The 19827-nt window shown below is 42.3% G+C and overlaps 2 protein-coding genes across 3 annotated transcripts in view; both read left to right on the top strand.

Annotated features, from left to right (window-relative positions):
* Positions 1-19827, top strand: part of SLC22A14 (solute carrier family 22 member 14) — a 980905-nt gene that overhangs the window by 426377 nt on the left and 534701 nt on the right. The gene's annotated exons all lie outside the window — the stretch shown is intronic.
* Positions 12558-19827, top strand: part of TMEM108 (transmembrane protein 108) — a 295366-nt gene continuing 288096 nt past the window's right edge. Inside the window, exon 1 of the mRNA XM_058657207.1 lies at positions 12558-12664. The gene's annotated coding sequence lies outside the window, so the exon portion shown is untranslated. The remainder of the gene's footprint in view (positions 12665-19827) is intronic.

Genomic DNA, 19827 nt, shown 5'->3' with positions numbered 1-19827 from the left:
GGTCATAGTCACTTCACCTTTCAGGGTTCAGTGTCCTTATCTATGAAACAAGTGGATTGGAAAGTGGGGAAAGAACTATCTTTTAGGTAGGGCAGGGAAGAAGTGACACCATCACCCTTCCCAAGTAAAGGCTACACTCCCATCCAGGAATGCTTGGAATGTTCCTGTGCTGAATGTCAAATGCATTGACAATCTGAAGAGCTGTTGCCTTCTCCCATTCCCTGTGCCTAAGATGCGTAAAAGCCCAATGCTGTATACCTTGGGCAGCCATTTCCCTCAAGCAGTCATCCTACCACGTGAAAGTGGTCTTGGGCTATCTCCTACCAGAGAGCAATCCATCAGACTCTCTTCCCTAATTGGTAAAATCCTTTGTCTGAAGTGAAAGTCTCTCTTGGTAACCGGTGCCATGACCTAGCAGTTAAAGTCCTCGCCTTGAACGCACTGGCATCCCATATGGTCTCCGGTTCTAATCCCAGCGGCCCTATTTCCTATCCAGCTCCCTACCTATGGCTTGGGAAAGCAGTCGAGGATGGCCCAAAGCCTTGGGACCCTGCACCCGCATGGGAGACCTGCAAGCGCTCCTGGCTCCTGGCTTCAGATTGGCGCAGTACCGGCTGTTATGGTCACTTGGGGAGTGAATCATCGGACGGAAGATCTTCCTCTCTGTCTCTCCTTCTCTCTGTATATCTGACTTTGCAATAAAAATAAAATCTAAAAAAAAAAAGCAATTAATAGGATGGGAGAAAAATCTTTGCACATATACAATACACAAGGGGGTAATATCCAGAATATACAAAGAACTCCAGAATACACCTTTCAAAGAAACAAATCCAAATGGCTAACACACATGAAAAATGCTCAAGCTCCCTAGTAATAAAGGAAATTCAAATAAAAACAACCCTGAGGTTCCACTTAACCCCATTGAGAATGGCACACATACAGAAAACTACCAACAACACCTGTAGGCGAGGACAGGGAGAAAAGGAACGCTACTCCACTGCTGGTGGATTGCAGGCTGCTGCAGCCACTATGGAAGTCAATATGTAGAATACTCAGGCAACTGAAAATTCAGCTACCATGCGACCCAGCAATCACACTCCTGGGAAGATAGCCAAAGGATCTGACACACGAGAAAGCAACTTGAACCCTTAATTCGCTGCAGCACAATCAACAATCACAAAAGCATGGAAGCCACCTAGTTGCCCATCCAATCTATGGAATACTACTCAACTATTAAAAAGGTATTGGAATGTTGTGTTTGAGTTTTCATTGGTTTCAAGGATTTTTTATATTTCTTCTTTAATTTCTTTAATTGCTTTTTCAGTAACATAGTTTTCAGCTTCCAAGAGTTTACAGATCTCCTGGAATGTTTTCATTTTTTGATCTCTAGTTTCGTTCTGTGGTGGTCTGAGAAGAAGCATGGGATGATTTCAATTTTTTTTTTTTTTTTTTGGTTGGTGAGGCCTGTTTCGTGACCTCTCATATCCTAGTGAAGGTCACATGTACATCTAAAAAAAATGCATACTCAGTGTTCATTGGATGAAAGATCTGTATAGATCTACTAACTCCATTTGTTCTATAACCTGTGTGAAATCTGTTGCTTTTTTGCAGAGTCTCTGTCTCATCGATTTGTCCATGATGTTAACGGGGTGCTGAGGTCCGACACTATTATTGCTTTGGCATCCATCTCTCCCCTTAGGTCCATCCATAATTGTTTCATGTAGCTAGATGCTCTTGTATTTGATGTGTATACATTTATTATTGTTATTTCTTCTTGGTAGATGGTTTCCTTTATCATTATGTAGCATCCCTCTTTATCTCTTAATATTTTAATCATTTTTATTTATTATTATTATCATTTTATGATACAGTTTCATAGGCTCCTGGAGCCCAGCCCCAATTCCGGCTCCCCACCCCGCCTAGTTCCTCTTTATCATTACTAAAGTATAGTTCTTCATACACAGACTTATGTCCATCATTGTGGGCATGGACAATGGCAGAGAGTCCAGCATCCTATTGTCAAGATACAGTAAACAGTTTCATTGTAAATCCATCTTTGTCTGGAAGCAGAGAAGCATACTACATTGTATCCTCACATCTGGATATGTTCGTCTCCATTTCATAGTTACTGTACATCCCCTTAAATGAAAAGTCACAGTACAAAATCAACAATGGGAAGAAAAATAGAAATTTACAATGCCATGAAGTTAAATAACATGCTACTAGATATGACAGTCTTCATTACACAGCTACTATACATCCCCTTAAGTGAAAAGCCACAAAACGAAATCAACATCGGGAAGAAAAAAGAAATTAACAATACCATGAAGTTAAATAACATGCTACTGCATGACTAACCTGTCGCTGAAGAAAGGAAAACGAAAATAAGAACCTTCTTCCAGAAAATGATGCTACTGTATGATCCATGAGTCACTGAGGAATTTAATCAGAGGAAACTGTTTTGAAGAGATGAAACTAACAAAAGCAAAAAAATGAAAATCCATGAGATAGAGTTTCCACTGATTTTTGTTGGTGAAATGTGTCTCCTGTAGGCAACAAATAGATGGGTTTTGTTTTTTAATCCAGTCTACTAATCTTTGACGTTTGATTGAGCTTAAGCCATTTACATTCAGGGTTAATACGCATGGGTGCTATTCCTCTTCTCTATCAAGAGAATATCTTCAAGTATCGTCTGTAGGGCAGGTTTGGAAGAGGCAAATTCTTTTAACTTTTCTTGACTGTGGGAGAATTTTATTTCCTTTTCAAAGACAAATGAAAGCTTTGCTGGATATGTTATCCTAGGCTGACAATTTTTTTCTTTTAGGGTCTGGAATGTGTCACTCCATTCTCTTCTGGCCTGTAGAGTTTCCTGTGAGAGGTCTTCTGTGAGTTTAATTAGCATTCCTTTATATGTCAATTGATTTTTTTCACGTGCACATTTAAGGATCTTTTCCTTATGTTCAATTGAAGAGAGCTTGATGATCATATGTCTTGGTGAAGATCACTTTTGATCAAGCCTGTTGGGAGTTCTGTGCCCCTAATGGATGTTGTTTCCCAATTCTTTCTCCAGATAAGGGAAATTTCCCCTTACCATTTCATTAAATACATTTCCAAACTCAGCTTCTCTTTCTGCACCTTCTGGGACTCCCAAAACTCTTATATTTAGCCTCTTAACAGTGCCTTTCAATTCTTGAATACTTTTTTTGGGCCTGGTCCAGCTCTGCTTCCGGTTTTTTGTTTGCTTCCCCCTGGTGACAGGAAATATCTTCCATTTCTGAGATTCTTTCTTCTGCTTGCTTCATTCTATTTTGGAGACTGTCCACGGTACTTTTAATTTGCTCTACTGTGTTCTTAATTTCTGATATATCAGCCTTGATTTGCCTTATTACTGCTATTGCTTGTGCAAAATATTCCTTAAACTCTTTGAACTCTTGTATGTGCTTCTCATTGTTTATCAGAATCTTTCAAATGAGTCTTATGGATTCTGTGTCCCCACTTTCTCAATGTCTTCCTTAGTTAACTCTGAGGTTGGCATAGGGTTTTGTTGCTCCTTTACAAGGGTAGTCTTCAGTAATATTTATTATGCTTTTGTCTCTTCTTTTGCTCTTGGTCATTGCTCTTCTGGCTATCAAATTCTTCTCCTTGGGGCAGGTTTCTAAGCTGTGTCACCCACAGGTCTACAGTTTGATTTTACTTATTGCAGTTGGTACACAACTCTTTGCTTGCAGCAATTGTGCCACTACCTCCAGCGAGTTCCAGGTCTGAGCTCTTATGTTAGATTTCCACAAAGAACTCATACCTGTTTGAGTCTCTGCTGCTCTTCCACAAATCTAGCTCTCTACTAATGTGCTTGGAAAAGCAGCAGAAGATAGTCTAGGTACTTGAGCCCCTGTGCCCAGATGGGAGAGTCAGATGATTCTCCTGTCTCCTGGTTTCAGTCTAGCCCAGCTCTGGCTATTGCAGTCACTGCAGGTGTAAACCAGCAGATGGAGGATAATGTCTCTGTGTGTCTTTCCCAGTCTCTCGGTAACTCTGATTTTCAAATAAATAAATATTTAAAAAGGAAGACATTCTTTTTGCTGCTCAAATAGAATGAAACATGGCTTCAAATCACCTCTACTCTGTACAGGAAGGCTTAGTCCTCACTTTCTTTCTGGACCTTGTTAATACTCCCCCAAATAAAGCCTTTTATTTAATTTAAAAAATATTTATTTTTTATTTTTATTGCAAAGTCATATACAGAGAGGAGGAGAAACAGAGAGGAAGATCTTCGTCCGATGATTCACTCCCCAAAGCAGCCACAACTGCCAGTGCCATGCCGATCCGAAGCCAGGAGCCAGGAACTTCCTCCAGGTCTCCCACGCAGGTGCAGGAATCCAAGGCTTTGGGCCGTCCTCAACTCCTTTCCCAGGCCACAGGCAGGGAGTTGGATGGGAAGTGGAGCTACTGGGACTAGAACCGGTGCCCATATGGGATGCCAGTGCGTTCAAGGCGAGGACTTTAACTGCTAGGCCACGGTGCCATCCCCAAGCCTTTTATTAAATTTTAACTAGCCACCTCCTTGCCTTTTTCAAACACTAAAATTCTAAAACCTAACATAGAGATGAGCTAGCAATAATGTTCCTGTACTTTTACATACTAGAAAGGGGTGAATAAAGGAAACCAAAAGAAGTAATTCATCAGATGTTGATGACAGCTAACAAGCAAAAAAGAAGGATAACAGTTTAATGCACCCTCCCCCTGCCAGTTCATCTGAAGAGTTAACTTTGATGCTGTGAGATTCCCTTTGTAGAGAGAACATTAATGTCTGTCCCAGAAGGCTAGAATGATGGTAACTGTATGCCACTTTTATATGCACCATTTTAAAAATTCTAAATTGCATGCAACTTTTTTTTTTAAGATTTATTTTATTGCAAAGTCAGATATACAGAGAGGAAGAGAGATAGAGAGGAAACTCTTCTGTCTGATGATTCACTTCCCAGGTGACTGCAGTGGCCAATGCTGCGCCGATCCAAAGCCAGGAGCCAGGAGTTTCTGGGTCACCCACGTGGGTGCAGGGTCCCAAGGTTTTGGGCCATCCTTGACTGCTTTCCCAGGCCACAAGCAGGGAGCTGGATGGGAAGTGGGGTTGCTGGGATTAGAACTGGAGCCCGTAAGGAATGCCAGCGCATTCAAGGTGAGGGCTTTATTTGCTAGGACATGGCTCTGGGCCCCATGCAATTTATTTTTGATTAACCTTTGTCATATAGGAATGTGTAACTGTCTTATAGGGATATAGAACTTAATTATTATTATTATTATTTACCAAAAATAACTCAATCTCAGGAATAACATTCTGATGACACAGAAGGTTTAAGTTGAGAAAGGCTGAGTAGGTAACATTTGTGGCAGATAGTATAACTTTGTGTCACATGACCAGAGAAGGTCTCTGACAAAGAATCATTTGACCAAAGACCTGGATGACAATGGAGCAGGGTCCCACAGATGCAAGGACTGGAGATGGGCAGGGTATTCCAGTAAGAAACAGGGTGGCAGTTAGAAAGGTAGTTTGGCTGTAATATGGATAAACAGGTAAGACCATAGAGCTGAAAGTCACAAACCAAAAATTCCTCCTCCCACCCCAATGTAATTCTACAGGGCCTGCCATGTGGGTGCAGGGTCCCAAGATTTTGAGCCATCCTCAACTGCTTTCCCAGGCCACAAGCAGTGAGCTGGATGGGAAGTGGAGCTGCTGGGATTAGAACCTTAGCCTGTGTAGCTAACTGGGGTTTAAGCACTTGCCACCCTGGGAGATCTAGATAATGACCCCAATATATAGGATCTAATTCTGTTCCTTGAAAGGTACCATGCTACTTTGCTTCCTCAGGTCTCCTGTGTCCCTACGCTGATGTCTGTTCATCTGGCGTACTTGTCCCTTCTTTTCTACAGAGTAGTTTTTTTTGGTAAAAGAATTTATACTTCACAACTCTGTTTATCCTTTCCTCTTTTGAAGAACAACTGGGCTGTTTGCATGTCTTTGTTATTGTCGATTGTGGAGCCGTTAATGTAGGATTATACATCCCTTTCTCATATGCAAATTTCACTTCCTTTTGATATATTCCCAGAAGTGGGATAGTTGGGTCATATACTAGATCCATTTTCAGGTCTATTAGCACTCTCCATATTTTATAGTGGTTATACCAGCCTATGCTCTCATCAATAGTGAAGGAGGGCACCTTTTGCCCATATCTACACCAGGAGGTATTGTTAGTAGATTTTTGAATTAGAGGCCCATCTCACTGGATTTAGGTGGAACCTCGATGTTAGTTTTAATTATATTTACTTGATACATAGGGAGCCTAAGCAGTTTTCATATTTCTTAGCCATTTGAATCTGTTCTTTTGAAAAATGCCTATTCATTTCACTCATTTTTTTTACAGGGTTGTTGGGCTGTCACTGAGTTTTTGAAACTGTTTGTTAGTCCTGGTTATTAGCCCCCTATCTGTTGTGTAGTGTGCAAAGATTTTCTCCCACTCTGTTGGTTGCTTCTTCATTTTGTTGATCATTTCCTTTGCTGTACAGAAGCTTCTTCGTTTGATTTGGTCCCACTTGTTTATTTTGGTTCTGACTGCCTGTGCCTTTGGTGACTTTTCTAAGTCTTATCCAATGCCTTTATCTCGCAGAGTTCTTCCTGTGGTTTCCTCTAGTAGTTTGATTCTTTGGGTGCAGCCTTAGGTCCTTGATTCACGTAGCTGAGTTTTGTGTTGTGAGAGGTAGGGGGTCTTCGTTCTTTACTTCCGCAGGCTGCTTTTCAATTGTCCCAACAGCATTGTTTTCCCTTGTGTGAGATCACTTCTGGCATTTCTATGCTGCTACATTGATCTTTCTTTCTGTACCAATATCAGACGCTTTCAGTTACCGCTGTCCTAGAAGATGTCTTGCGGTCTGGAATTGTGATTCCTCTAGCTTTATTTTTATTCTTTAGGATAGATTTGGCTATTTGTGTTTCTAGATGAATTTTTGATTCATCTTTTCTATTCCTAAGAAGAATGTTGTCGGGATTTTTAATTGGGATTGCATTGAATTTGTATATTACTTTTATAATGTGGTCAATTTGATTATGTGATCTTGCTGAACCAGGAGCATGGTAAATTTCTCTATCAACGTCTTCTTTTTTTATTTTTTATTTTTCATCATAGAGGTTTTTCACATCTTTGGTTAGATTAATTCCAAGGCATTTAAGATTTTTCTCCATTATTTTAAAGGGGACTATGCTTGCAAATTCTCTCTCAGACATGGATATATTTGTGTTTACTAGAGCCATTGATTTATGTTTATTAATTTTGCATCCTGCTGCTCTACAAACTCTCTTATGAGTTCCAAAAGTCTCTTGCTTGAGTCTTTTGTTTCTCTTACGTAGAGAATTATGTCATCCGCAAACGGGGGTAATTTTAATTCCTCATTTCTGATTTGAATTCCTTTAATTTGTTTTTCTTGGCTAATAGCTTTAACAAGGACTTTTAATACTATGTTGAGTAGCAGTGGTGAAAGTGGATGTTGTTGCTTAGTTCTAGTTCTTAAGTCTTTCTTCATCCAGTATGACGCTGGCAATGTAGGATTTCATACATTGCTTTGACTGTGTTGTAGAATGTTCCTTCTATGCCTATCTTGTTTAAGGTTTTTAGCATGAAGTGGTGTAGGACTTTTGATGAGGATTTTATTAAATGCCTTTTCTGCAGCTATTGAGATGATCATGTGTTTTACCAGGATGCAGAGGTGCACTTGACTTGTTGCTTTGGCTTTGGTTCTAGGCAAGTTCAGGAGTACAGCTTCTGAGTAAATTCTTTTGTCTTAGTAAATGCCAGTTTTGTCTGTGAGAGACACAGTGTTGTAGTCTGCTACAGTTAATAAAAATTGAAGTGTGGTTTTGAGATGAACATGGGGTTCCTAGGGTGTATATTTTGGGCTCACAGAGAGTTTGGTGGCAGTCTTCCTGGTGATTGTGATAGCCAGGACCTTGATTTTGGTGCTTAGGGAGATATGGGTGGCTGTTTCTTTTCTGGCAAGCCTGAATGATGCCAGAGCTTGTGGCACGAACTAGTGTAGCTGTAGGAATTTTTAATGCAAGTGGACCCTTCCTCAAGTCCTACTAGGAGAGTCCAACTTATGCTGTGGCTTATAATACCAACAGCCCTGGTCTTGGCGCTAGACTATGTGAACTGAACTCTGCTTCAGGCCAACAGGATGGACAACAAGATATTCAAGATTTTGCTTTTTAGAGTTTAAGTCCTGAGTGGCAAAATACAAGTAAGTTTTCCCTAGGTCCACTGGATAGATTCTAGTGGCACAGAGACTTTTAGAACTAATTGTTACATTCCTGGTTTTGCAGGGTATCAGTATCATCTAATTCCAATGATCTCCCAAAGGTCCTACCACCTAATATCTTGCTGAAGGATAGGATTCCTGTAAGGAGTTATTCCAATATCCTTCCCTGGACCCGGCGTGCCATTCCTTCTTCCTCACAGCTCATGAAGTTCGGGCCGGCCTAGCTATCCACCAATCTGATGTAATCTGGCATTCCACCTGAATCCCACCTCCCAATCTTCCAGCCCCCTCCCCAACTCCGCCCACTCGCCAATCATCCCTAGGCATTCACCTGCAGGCACCAATCCCCTGGGGGCCTGGCCTCAATCCCTCCCAATCCCCACCCCCTACACCTGGCAGACAAAAAGGCCCCCCCAGGTGCGGCTCACTCTCTTACCCCTCTCTTACCCCGCTCTTACTCCGCTCTTACCCCGCTGTTACCCCGCTCTTATCCCGCTCTTATCCCGCTCTTATCCCGCTCTTACCCCGCTCTTATCCCTCTCTTATCCCTCTCTTATCCCTCTCTTACCCCTCTCTTACCCCTCTCTTACCCTCCTCTCTCCCCCTCTTTCTTGCTGTTCCTGCCCCGTTGGAATAAACCTCCTAAGATACCTCGTTGCGTCTGGTGTGTTTCAGCTCACGGTAAAGAACCAGGTTGTGGGAATTAACTGCGTGTAATAATATCATAATATCGTATGAACTAGAAATCTGCAATTTTTTTAAATAACTCACAATTCCAACAAACAAATTTTAGTGGAAAACATTCAGTCCACTATGTCTAGCTAGTACTTTCACACAGACGTCATTTCTTCCAAAAAGTATTCCTTGATTTCATCTGACAATTAGTGCTCATATATTCTTTTAAAATATGTGACATTTACTTTTGCATGTGCTTTTTGGCACGTAACACCTAACTTTAATTTAGAATAGCTACAGCTTGCTTCTCTTGTAAAGAAACTATAATAGATCTCATAAAGTGTGTTTATTTCCAGAAAGAGTCTGATGTTTCACCTCACTTCTACTTCAAGCTACCTGCATTATCTTCTAAAAGCTATCCTTGCCATTTCCAAAAGTGTCATTACACAACATAGCCATTGGGCTGCATGGAATTTTCAGCTCTCTTTCACAAGTTTGGAATTTTAAAGTATTTTTAAGTAAAATTGTTACCCATTTACATTTATGTTGTCAACGGCATATATAAGAAATGGTGTTTCCTTCCATAATTCATTCTCTTCATTTTGTTCACTGAACTTTTTAAGCGTGAAATCTCAACCTAAAAAAAAAAAAAATCAACCTGTTGGGAGGGGTGTTTATAACCTCAGTAGTTTTATAACCTCAATAGTATTGCTAACATTTTATATCTTAGATTGGGGGAGATTATACAAGTGCGTATCAAGTTGTCTAGATGCTTTTAAAGTCTGAAATACTTTAAAAAAAATACAAAACAGAACATCTATGTTTTCTGTAGTGAGTATAAAAAAACAACCTTTTTTAAAAAAAAAAAAACCAAAGAAATGGCTCTTAGTTTCATCTGTGCATAATTAACCTAAATGGAAAGGAATTATCTGTTGCTAAAATGCTGATATAAAGATAGAAATTGATATCCATATGGATTTATATCACTGATGGCAACTATAGTCTTGGATAATCTATGCATATTGATGAATGAAATCAATTATATTTAAAGAAGCTATTTGCTGTTAGACAAAAACATAATTAGCAATTATAAAGCTGTCAATGGAAGTTCTGGTTCTAACACAGCCCTGGGCAGACTCCTGGGACTTAGCAAATTGGCAGGTGGCTTTAGCTTTATTTTCTTTCAAATATACTTCAATCTCTTGTGGGATGCTGGTGAGGAACCTTGCTTATGCTAACTCAGATGTTAATTTGCTTATTTCCTCAGACAGGTAGGCAGATTATGTGTAAGTACATTGAGAAGCATGACAGCCAGAATATTCTTTTCTCAAATTATTATCTTTAAGCAAAACTCTTTGTGTCATTTTGTCTCCTTCTGTAATGATAATAAAAAGAAATCAATGTCTTTCTTTAGGAATTACTTGTGCTAGTTCAGTATTAGTGAAAAATGTCCTTAGTTTAGCTAATTGATAAGGCACAAAATTACAGGGTGAGAAGAATTTCTTTTCCAATTGAATGTTGTGAAGTGTATTTTTAAAAGTGTCAGAGAAGTAGGTGTGCTAGTTTGCAGCTTACAATTAGGGCGTCCATATTTTTGGTGTTGCAAATAAAGTCACTTTCAGGTAAGATGGGTGCTACTGGTACATTGTTCTGAGAGGGCCTCATTAATTCACTCAAAAACCAGGCCCCAGCCCAATACAGAAAATATTACTCCATAGAAAAACTGCAAAGAAGTGTTTCTCACGATGCAGGCACTAATGATCTTATTTCACGTAGTAGCGAGCCTAGCTTTGGATATTCTGCATGACAGAGGCTGGGGGAGGCTCTAGGTTGAACTCTAGAAATTTGCATTTTTTTTTTTACAAGAATCTCTGATGATTCTAGGTAATACTTTTGAGATAAACCTCAGACAAAAACTCCAAATAATGCTCAACTAGAAACTCATTTTCATTAAGAGGGTCACAGAACATAATAATAATCATAATTGATTATTTTGCATGGCTAACAGAAGGCAAAAACAGTCAACTGGACTTAAATCCAGTTGTGGAACTAGTTGTTATATTTGTTCCACTGAATACTCTGTGAAGTATGTATAACGTATGGATTAGTTTTGGCCTTAAAAAAAATCTTTTCACAAATTATGTGAAAAACTGTTCACAGAGTGTTTATTTCATTAGTAACTCTTGCAGAGTTGATTTTTTTTTTCATGTTGAAAGAATGAGCCCATTGATTCAGCAGTTTACACAGGTGTTCCTATGCACGGCTGGACATCAAATCACCAGCGAAACCTATTAAACCTATAGCCATCATAGCTGCATGCCTCATTTCTATTAGGATCTTTAGACATGATCTATTTCATAAGTCCTTTCATTGCAACTATATTTGAGCATTACTAGTTTAATGATAGTAAAAGAAACTTTGAGATTTTCAAGTTTCTGTTTTCTTGCTTAGACATAACCTTTACACTTGCTGTGGCCAGTGTACTGCTGTTGAGTTACATCTAGTGAGTCTTTTATAACTTTGAATTTTATTCTGTGCCAACTGACATGTGAATATTTGAGATAGCTAAGCAGGTTTCACTGCTGGGGCTGAGCAGCCAAAGAGGACCCAAGACACCCGAGGGTGCAATTTTCTCTAAGTGGCAGTTTGATAATCTTGATTAATAGTGAGGGTAGTAAGAGCTGGGGAAGAACTCAGCACCTCAGTTTCCACCACCACCATGGTAACCTCTTGAGCACTAACAACTAGGCTTGCTGAAGCACAAAAGTTCCAGCTGGTCAGACTGAGCACAGAGGTTTAGATCACGTCGGAGAGATGGCAAGATGCTGGGCTTCCTGACTCTAGAATTCCTAAGAGTCCCAAGGTAGGATTTACAACCTGTCTGGTTTATGCCTGAACTGTCCAAGGTGCTGCCCATATGTTTTCCCTACGCGATTCTTCTGAGCTGGCCCATACAGCTCTGTGACTGATTTTAAATTCCCAAGAAGCAGCCGCCCTCGGACACACGGGCTCAGTCCCTCAGGTCAGAGCGTCCAGGTGGGCACCGGCTACTGCTCCTCAATCCAGGGCCGGCTCGCGGGAGCCAAAGACCGGTTCTCCATGTGTAGCCAAGCCCTGCCAAGTCCTCCATCGCCGGGGCCAGGGCAAAAAGGTTGGTGGACTTCTCCAATGATAGCGAGCAGCGGCTGCAGCAACTCCAGACGGGAGCGACTTAAAGCTGGTCCCCGGATGGGAAGTAGCGTCATCCCACTTGGGAGCGTTAGAAATGCAGAATCTCACGAACTCGCCCCGCATTTGCTAAACCATATTCTGCACTGTAACAAGATATCCGGGAGATTCGTATTTATAAAAGAATGTGAAGAACCACTGGCTAACCCAAGGGATCCACCCTTTGTGCCAGCCTCGAGCCAGCTAATCCCAGGTCGCGACCAAGATCCCTGGGGACAGCCGAGCCGGGCTGCCCAACTTGGAGATTGGCTGGTCTGGGCACGTGATCAGTGCTGGCCTTTCTAGCAACCGGATTGGCTCTTGCGGCCGCTGACGGACTGGACGGGGGCGGGGTCGGAGTCCAGTCGAGGCGCGCGGGGCCGATCGGCGGAGGCTCTGGAGCGCGAGTGCGCGTGCGCGAGCGGCGGGGCTTCTTCGCGGGCCGTCGGGGAGCCGAGCGCCGAGCGCCGGTCCTGAGGTAAGAGGATGCTGCTCTGAGGTGACCTGAGCGGGTGGTGGCGAGCTGGCCGCGGAGCACCGTCTCAGCCCGGGCAATCCCAGCCCGGCCACACCTCGTGGCCCGGCGCTGCTCCTGCGCGCTCAGGACGCGGGGACTGCCGGCCGGGGGTGCCTGCATGTGCGGGAGCGTTGCCTCCGCTTTGTTTCCCGCGGGGGGCTGTGTCGTGGGGGGAGCCACGGCCTGGGTTTGGGCCCGCAGTGGGTGACCGCTTGGAGCCGGCCCCGGGATTTGCGCGTCCGCGGTTGCAAACGATGCCCGGGGCGGCCGAGCGGGCTCCTCGCCTCCGTCCCTGCCTGCCTGCCTGCCCGGCAGCTCGCCCCCATTCCACCGACATGGAACGCTCGGAGTCTGCGGAAGTAATCCAGACGTGTATGAAAAGGCTAAAAATCTTTAAAGCACTTGGGCGCGCTGGTGGAGTAGGTGTAGAGGAGAGGCTACCAAAAAAAAAAAAAGGAGTTTCCGTAAATGATGACTGTAAATGATTGATAAGCAAAGAGATGCTTCAATGACCGCAAACATCACGCTGTGGTCCCTCTCCTGGCAGATGGACTTGCCGCGGGAGTGGAGAGTGGGGAGTGGAGTCAGTTTATGTGGAGGGAGGCTTGGATGGGGCCGCCCGAGCAGCAGTTACCTAATTTAGCATATGAATGATGTAGGGAGAAGGGAGGCGAGGGCTGAGTTATAACTGTTCTGATCTTCGAGTGGCGGAGGAAAACCTTTGGCCGCCAAAGAAGGTGGGTATAAACGACCTCTTTCCCACAGTGCTTTAAAAAGGAAGGAATTGTCTAGAAGCAGGGGAGCTAGTGGAGGTGTGCAGGGTCCCCCTACTTCTGTCCGTTTTCCAGTTAGTTAATGGGTTGAGTGGACATGATCGTCTGCTAATCTATGGCTCAGCCAGCTGGCATGATTTTACTGTGTTCTTTTGCTGTGATGTGGGCAAGGATTGGCTTACCTGACTCCTTGGAGACTCCTGATCTGTTTCCTGCGCTGTTTAGTACGCTCACCTTCACCCAAGTTCCGTTTGTTAGGACGCAATCGGGTGCTCCACCTCTAGACACACACCATGCCTGTGAAATAGCTACACCTGCCAGGAAGTCCGCTTGCTTGGCAAATTCAAATGATTTTTGTTTTGAGGTGGGAATACTTGGATTTGTTACGGGTAAGGCAGGTTGATCAGCCTGTGGCAAGTCGGTGGTTTTCTGAGAAGAGTGGAGGAGAAGAGCAGTTACTTGGGGTTTGAGGATATCACATGTGACCCCAGCAGAGTGACATAGAGATCGTCACCTGGCCTATTGGAACACAAAGCAAATTAGTAGGAATAATGTGTGTGTGTTTTATAACCTAGTGTGCAGTGAAAGGGGAAGGAGTTTGGGACTGATACGGGTGCTGTCATTTGGAGAGAGGTGTGACTTTGTTTTTGAGGAGAAAAATCTCATTTTTGTTATATAAACTCCACAGAGGGCATGCAGTGCTTCTGTTTAGCCTGCGGGAGGGAAGCAGGGATTTTGAAAGGTTGCACAACACTGATTAGATTACTCAAGGACCAGCAGGCGGATTGAGAGGCTCAATACATCCTGTGGGAAGCCGTACCTCAGTGACCTATAGGACAAGGTGTTGCTGTCTGAAATAATAAAACCATCTTCGCTATCTGAGTCACAACGAAATTATTTCCTTTCCATCCTTTCTGTCTTCTGTGTGGAGGGATGGGTGTGGGGCAGGTGGAGATGGGATGAGAGCAGTTAGAGCTCAACCTGCATGCCTAAGCAGTGGGTACCCTTTGGGGAGCTTTTCTGTCACCTTTTTTGACATAAGAACTTCCCTATGGAGGGCTGTTTGTCCTGATTAGAAGCAGTGGGAGACAGGGAAAGCCAGGAAACGTTTAAATGCGTGGATCTGCTGTTGCCTTTGGAATCTTGAGGAGACCTTTCCAGGCAGAGCTGCCTCGGTATTGGCTGGCTTGACTGGGCTGTGTATGGCTTCCAGAAGACCTGCCACTCACGTGATGGAGGCTCCAAGGGTAGTTAGGTGTCTCTGGTTTTAAGAATCAGTTACGTGTGTAATGTGTTGTAGAAAGAGAAAGATTCACAGAAAACACAGATTCATGCTGCTTGTATTTCAGGACCTTTGCTCATCTTATCCATACACTAACCAGAAAAGAAGCGGTACGGTACCCTTCCTAGCAGTAGGTGGCACTACACCCTCTGGAAATTCCTGGAGATGACTTGTGGAGCTGGCAATGAATGTGTAGCTTCAAGTCCAGAAGCCTTTGGAGGGCTGTGTCTGCTCTCAAAGAAAATTGAAGATAGAAACAACAACAAAAAAGAGAGAATAACACTCTTGTCGGGGAGGAGTACTGTATGTCGTGGAAATTGAATTTATGTTTCTGGAGGAACTAGAGAAAAGCTGACGAGCATCATGGCATAGGTTTCAAAAGCATTTGACATGCAAATTGTTGGTTAATTCAACTCGTCGTTGAAACTTATGGCTTGGTTGAAATTCCGAAATCATCATCATGTTCAGTTATTTGTATGTACATCTGTATACATGATGGCATTATGGAAATACACATGTGAGTTACAAAATTTGAAGATGCACACACACATGGTCAAAGCTGCTGTTTTCACTGCTGGCTCATTTCGCAAGTGTTTCCTACAGGCTGGGGCAGACCCTGCTGAAGCTGGGAGCTGGGGCCTCAATCCAGGTCTCTGTGGTCGATGCTTGCCTTTTAAGACTGTTTAATACAAAACTTGATTCTTTCATTGGTCCTTTTTGCCAGGTTTCATTCATCTTTTTTTTTTTTTTTTTTTGAGATAATTGTTCTTTGTTCTCTGGCTGGTTTTCTGGACCTGTGCTTTCAGGGAGGTGGGTGTGTTGTCAGCACTGAGGAGGCTGTGGTGTACACTGAGGGTCTCATCATTGCCTCTGGCTCAGGTGTAGGATGCTGCTTCTCCGTGTTATTATCCCAGCACCTGCTTCCCTGTGCAGTTCCATCCCTGTGGCTCAACTCTTTGGGGTTTATTTCTGTCGCTTCAAATGAACTGACAAGTGGTTTTTACTACCCGAACTGATCCTTTCTGGGGGCTAGAAACAGCAGTCTGTGAACAACAGTAATCAACATCACTCTGTGAGTGTTGCTTCATTATGTGAACACAATTCTCAACCTGCTGGACTTCATTTTTCTTACCTGTATAGAGGATTGATGTGGTGAATGTCCTTAAAATTGCTTCCAAATCTAACCTAAGGTTCTGTGGTTAGGAGATTCCAAAAGTTCTCATTTAGAAGGTATTTTTTTTTTTTCATACTGTGAGGATAGTGAGAAAGCAATTCTTAGTAATGGTAACTTCCCTAAGAAATGATTGGCCATGGGGATAAGAGTTGTGGTAGAGTGGATAAAGCTACCACCTGCAGTGCTGGCATCCCGTGTGGACATTGGTTTGCATCCTGGCTACTCCACTTTGATGCAGCTCCCACTTAATGGCCTGGGAAAAGTAACCAATGATGGCTCAAGTGCTTGGGCCCCTGCTACCCACGTGGGAGACCTGCAAGAAGCTCCTTGTTCCTGACTTTGGACCAGGTCACTGCGGACATTGTGGCCCTCTGGGGAGTGAAGCAATGGAGGGAAGATTGGTCTCTGTCTCTCGCTCTCTGGAACTCTTCAAATACATAAATACATGCTTCCGAAAAGAGATGATTGCACTTGTCCCTGGGATTGTGGCTTAGTGGGTGAGTAGTCTGTCATAGTAGCATCCTATGTAGGTGCTGGTTTGTGTCCTAGCTGTTCCACTACCAATTCAGCTCTCTGCTGATGGTCCAAGAGGCTTGGGCTCTGCCACCTATGCGGGAAACATAGATAAAATTCCTGGCTTTGGTCTGATCTAGTTCTGTCTGTTATGCCATTCTGGAAGTGAACCAATGGATGGAAGATCTTCCTTTCTTCCTTTGTCTCTCTGTGTGTAACTTTGATATCCCAATAAATACATAAATCTTAGAAGAAATTGGGCGTTGTTTTAGAATCTCAACAGTTTAGAGTTGGAAGAATCTGTGAAGCTGGCTTAATTTAACTTTCTCATTTAATATGGTTTCAGCTCAGCTCAATGACTTGACCAGGCCAACAGAGATAGTTTTTTATCAGAGAAATAGAGGACTAGGTCCCATCCCCCAGGCTACATTTTTCCACCTGCTGTCAGGACCTAAGAATATGCTATGTCTACATAGCTGGGGCCAAGAAAATTCTCTGATGAATTCCTTAATACAGGCCTTGAAAGCCACAACATGAATAGCTTTGAGTTCAGGCAGAAATTCAAAATCAGGTTCTATTTGCAAATCACTTTCTTTCTTTTTTTTTTATTCATCCGGTGAGAAAATAGTTTTCTCCTTCAACCTGCTTGTATTGTGAGTTGCATTTGAATACTTTCTAGCAGTAAAATTATTGAACTTTTACTATTATAAGTGTAAGCTGGCATTTATTCCTTTATCCTTATTGTAAAAATATTTCTTTGAGGAATTTCTCATAAAAGAAATGCACTTGGAAATTTTCCACCATATACATCTCTTTTCTAGTTCTGATTTCAGAGTTATGCTAGTCTTATAGTATGACATTGGGTGCCCCTATTTTTTTTTCTCATAGTCCTTATACTATCAAAATGATGAGTTCCTGAAAAGTTGGTAAAATTTGCTTATAAACCATCTGGTTCTGGTTTTAAAGTAAAATATTTGAACAAATATGCAAATCACTTTCTTTTAAACCTGTGGCAATATTGCTCACCGTGCATCTTTGGTTTTTGAAAACCTGCTTGGTTTCTTGTAAAAAAAAAAAAAAAAACTTTCATCATCTTGAGTCATCCACTGACCAGATAGATTTTCTTAAATTGAGTCCATGGACAACACAAACTCAACATGGATAGGAGAATATTTCCGTATCACCTACTTCCTTTGTAATATTACATGTCTTGTCTTATATGTTTAACACATTATTCTGGGAATTAGTTGACTACCGAAAGAATTCATAGCACAAAAAAATAAGACAACATCATAGGAAGAGGTTCTGGAAAATTGGCAGAACGGGAGAATATTGGCAGAATGGGAGAATTCTTAATTGAGTAGCTGACATTATGATAGAAGCAAAATTGGGGTGTAGTGCAGGAGCAAACCTATGGAAGTGCTTGGGAGAGTTATTATCTTTATTAAAGTTTAAAATTTCCTGCTAAGTGACAACCTAATAATAGTATTTTGTCCATCTTAAATATATAATGGATATGTAAGTAATGGTGTCCATTTAGCATTCCTTGCTTGGTAAATGCTGTCTTCTAATTTCACTCACTTTCAAATTCATATTACATTATTGGGTATGATAGGCTTACTAAGAGCCTCCCTTGTGCCACAGTCTGATTGGATTTTAGTAGTCAATGCCTTTCCAATATATGACTTGGGAATCTTCACTCCTGTCTGTCATTTCTGAACTGCATCTCATGTTCTATAAGCTCATAGGAACCCTTAACTCAGAGATGCAAAATGATTTATATGTCAGGGATTAAAGAAAAAGTATTTTTAGGTTCCTTTTTTTGTGCCCAATGTTTATCGATAAAAACTGCTACTCCTCCTTGGCTGTATTTCTGACTTCTGTTTTAGTTGTAAGTTCTGTCTTTTTCTAATCATCCACAAATATGAATACTTGAGAATTTACCTATATTAGAAGTAAAAGCTCTTATTTTTGACAGAAGGCACGCAGAAGTTACTTTGTAAACACAAATAAAACTTGAACAAGTCTTATTTTTGATCATGAAATATTACTTTTGGGGATGGGTGGTCACTGTTGGTTAAAGAGCGTTTGCTGCAGTATCTCTTGGTTTGTGCCCTGTGATACCGTGCCTGTGTTTGGTACCATGGTGACTCTGGTAGATTTTGGCTGTGGGTCAGAGTAATACTCATGGTTGTTGTAGCAAAACAGTAAAAATTGCTTCTCTTTTTTTAGAAGTTGTAAGTTGAGTTTATGTAATAATGGAAGACAATGTTGGATTTCTACATTCCAATCCCAGGACACTGCTGAATTATTGTGAAATTTGGACAGTATCATTGACTTCTTTCAGTTTGTTTGGAAAATGAGGGGAGAGGGCAGTGATCACTTAGAATCTTTTTCATTCCCAAATCCTGTGACAGCATGATGCTGTCTTCCTAATTGGGTTGGGCTGTCTCTCTTATAGAAACTGCCAGCTGTCCACCAGCCCAAGTGGGTACGTTTGACTGAATGCCTGAGTTTTAAGTATCAGCAACATGAATGCAAATGTGATCTTCTGGGGACTTGGGAGACCACTGAAAAGAGCATATGCTGGCAGGCTTTTCTGTGGTCCTTTTCGTTCCTAGCTTGCTGGAATGAAGAAGATCCCTAGGTCAACCTTGGAAATTATGTTGTTTTTTGTGCATTTGAAAGTCTAGGAAGTAGAGAGACGGCAAAGAAGGGAGGGAGGGGGGAAAAAGGAGGGGAAGAGAGAGAGAGAGAGAGAGAGAGAGAGAGAGAGAGAGAGAGAGAGAGAATATGAGTGGGTGAGTGATCCAGAGACTGATGAAGAGAGGTATCTCCCATTTGCTCGTTCATTTTCCAGATATTCACAACAGCTGTTGTTGTGCTGGGCTGAGGCCAGGAGCCCAGAACTAAATCTGGGTTTCCCACATAGGTGGCAGTTAGGTACTTAAGTATGTAAGCCATTTCCTGCCATCTCTCCCAAGGTACACATTAGGAGGAAGCTCGATTACAAGTGGAGCTAGGACTTGGATCCAGTATGGGATTTTGAATCTCCTATGGGATATGGCTGTCCAAAGTGATGACATCCCCTCTCCCCCAGATTTCTCTAAAGAAAGAGAGGGAAAGCAGAAAGGCTGGTCCTCTGTTTGCTGGCTGTCTCCCAAGGTGGCTGTGACAGCCAGCACTAGGCCAGGCTGAAGTCAGAGGCTTCATGTGGTCTCCCATATAAGTGGCAGGGCCCAAATACCTGGGCCATCTTCTGCTACCTGCCATTAAAAGGAAGCTGATCAGAAGTGGAACAGCTGGAACAGGAAACAGTACTAATATGGGATGCAGGTGGCAGCTGTACCTGCTACATTACAGTGCTTGTCCTCCAAATAAT

Source organism: Ochotona princeps, chromosome 30, assembly GCF_030435755.1.
Source record: "Ochotona princeps isolate mOchPri1 chromosome 30, mOchPri1.hap1, whole genome shotgun sequence".
NCBI classification, from domain to species: domain Eukaryota; kingdom Metazoa; phylum Chordata; class Mammalia; order Lagomorpha; family Ochotonidae; genus Ochotona; species Ochotona princeps.
Note: the sequence above shows the minus strand (reverse complement) of the source record. Positions and strands in the feature narration are given on the sequence as shown.